The sequence below is a fragment of the Protobothrops mucrosquamatus genome, unplaced genomic scaffold (genome assembly GCF_001527695.2).
Source record: "Protobothrops mucrosquamatus isolate PMUCROS unplaced genomic scaffold, P.Mucros_1.0 scaffold2580, whole genome shotgun sequence".
NCBI lineage: Eukaryota > Metazoa > Chordata > Lepidosauria > Squamata > Viperidae > Protobothrops > Protobothrops mucrosquamatus.
In genome coordinates, this window is record NW_015388636.1 from 205,157 (window position 1) to 207,510 (window position 2,354).

Consider the following 2,354-nt stretch of genomic DNA (forward strand, 5'->3'; position numbering starts at 1 on the left):
AAGGAGAAACTTCCTGACAGTTAGAACAATTAACCAGTGGAACAACCTGCCTCCAGAAGCGGTGAATGCACCAACACTGGAAGTTTTTAAGAAGAAACTGGACAGCCATTTGTCCAAAATGGTATAGGGTTTCCTGCCTGAGCAGGGGGTTGGACTAGATGACCTCCAAGGTCCCTTCCAACTTTATCATTATTATTATAAAACTCAGCCTGGGAGGGAAATCAGTTTTCATATGAATTTTATCAGAACATTCCCATAGACAACCCTGAATCTCAAGATGCAAATATTTCTTCTAACTAAGACCATTGTCCTTTCTAGATAACAGAAGAGCAGGAAGTAACTTGAGATCAGTTATGTTATTACTTACTAATATATATGCATGTATATAAATCCCCCTCCATTTTGAAATGTGTAAATATGAGTGAATCTGTCAGGTCTGCCATCATAATCGCTTCGGCCAATTTCATTTTGCTGGCATAGTGCCATAAAACGTGGGGAAGAGAGATAATGGGGATGTAGGGAGGGGGAATGATAGGATGACAGGAACCAGAGGTGCCCATCTGGAACAAATTGGTGGATCCAAGGACACGAGGGTGAGAATGGAATGCAAAACTCCACCAAAGGAACGTCAAACCTTAAAGCTGTTACCGAAACACCTAATTAGAATATTATTGGACATGTACAATAAATTGGTCAAGGGGGGAGGGCCAGGGAGAAGGGGGAAAGGCAGGCTTTGCGCAGGAATACTCAGATCCAGCTTTTCTTGCACTGTAACCACTTGACTTTAGTAAAAAAGGTATAGTTTTTGCTACAAATGGAGTCGAGGGTCTTTATTTCCTAAACGCCCAAGCTGGGACAAGCCTGAACTCTCTGCAAGAGTTCCTCCCACTATTTTCTGAAGGGAATTTCTCCAGTGTTAACAGTAAATGCTGCAGCAAGCCTTGATTAGTTACTTTGGGTCCTGCATTTGGATTCCACAAACCCCACCTTGTTTAGTATAAGATGGGAACAGAGAGCACCTTAGATGGACTTTTAAGGTTGAGATAAAGGGACCAGACTAGACATCAGGAGACTGTGAGTTCTAATCCTACTTTAGCCATGAAAGCCAGAAAAGTAGGATTAGAACTCACAGCCTGGTGCCTTAATCTGAATCTCAAAAGTCCATGTAAGATGCTCTGTGTTCCCATTATACTAAATAGGCCGACTTGAGACTAGTCACTCTCTCTCAGCCCAACTCACCTCACAGGGTTGTTGTTGTGAGGAAAATAGGAGGAGGAAGGAGTGTGGGTTTATTTGTAAAAATAACCATATAATAAATACATATAATAAATAAAATTCTCTTATTCTACCTTCCTACAGAGAAGAGCATCCTGGAATCTCTGCTTGGCCTATTTCTTGAACTGGCCTACCATGAAGGGCTGCCATTTCGGTTGAATCTCTTTGAAAGTCCACATCTTAAAGGCACTATTTGAAGACGTAGCTCCAGTGTTGTTGGCTTCAGAATAGCGGTTGCGTCTTTATTTCTCTCAGGAACCAATCAAGACTTTTCCTTAAAGCCTGGGGAAATGATGACAAGTTGTGCCAGAGAACCTTCCAGAAGGATCCATTGTCCTTTCAGAGACTGACTAGGGGGAACTTGGAAGACGAATAAGGAGACAACTAAACCCCACATAACTTTTGCTGTAAAAATAATAAACTGCTAGGTGTAATTTGTTATATCTTGATTTGAATCAGGCTTTTAATTAACCCCCCCCCCCCAAGAACCTCTTAATAAATACTGTCTGAATTCTTTGGATAAATATCCTGTTATTTTCACAATGTAAGCCCTTGATGCAATATGGAAAAACAAATAAAGGAAACAGGAATTTTGCTAATTTTTTCTATAACCTAATGACTATCATATCTTTTTCATAGGGCTGAGCTCCTTAAATCTAATAAATGAGCAGGTCTGGTATTCTGGGTGTTGCAATCAAAACTATTTTAATATAACCTGATATGGAGGGACCAGTTTAGACAGGATGCTTAAATTAGGATATGATCCATTTAATTAGAGATGTTTTCTCATGTGCTGTAAAAACAGTTTCAATCTCAGATTCCAGCAGTTACTGGAATCCTTTTCCTGCTTTGGAAAAGGAAGTTCACCTGTTGCCCAACCAGAGAAATTCATAGTATTAAGAGTTGGGCTTTCTTTCTCTTCCAACTACCCTACACATCCCACCTCCTTCTTTCCCTCAACCTTCGGATGCAGTTTGGGGGTACCAGCCGACCACCTTCTCTTCACAAAAAAAATTACATTATTTCTCTATAACATATTAATACACCAAATTTTATATAACTCTACCCCCTTCATCCCC

The 2,354-nt window shown here is 40.3% G+C and overlaps 1 protein-coding gene across 1 annotated transcript in view; it reads left to right on the forward strand.

Moving 5' to 3' along the window:
• Window positions 1-1,828, forward strand: part of LOC107295939 (cholinesterase) — a 7,425-nt gene extending 5,597 nt beyond the window's left edge. The window contains exon 4 of the mRNA XM_015825272.1: window positions 1,360-1,828. The gene's annotated coding sequence lies outside the window, so the exon portion shown is untranslated. The remainder of the gene's footprint in view (window positions 1-1,359) is intronic.
• Window positions 1,829-2,354: the final 526 nt, after the last annotated feature.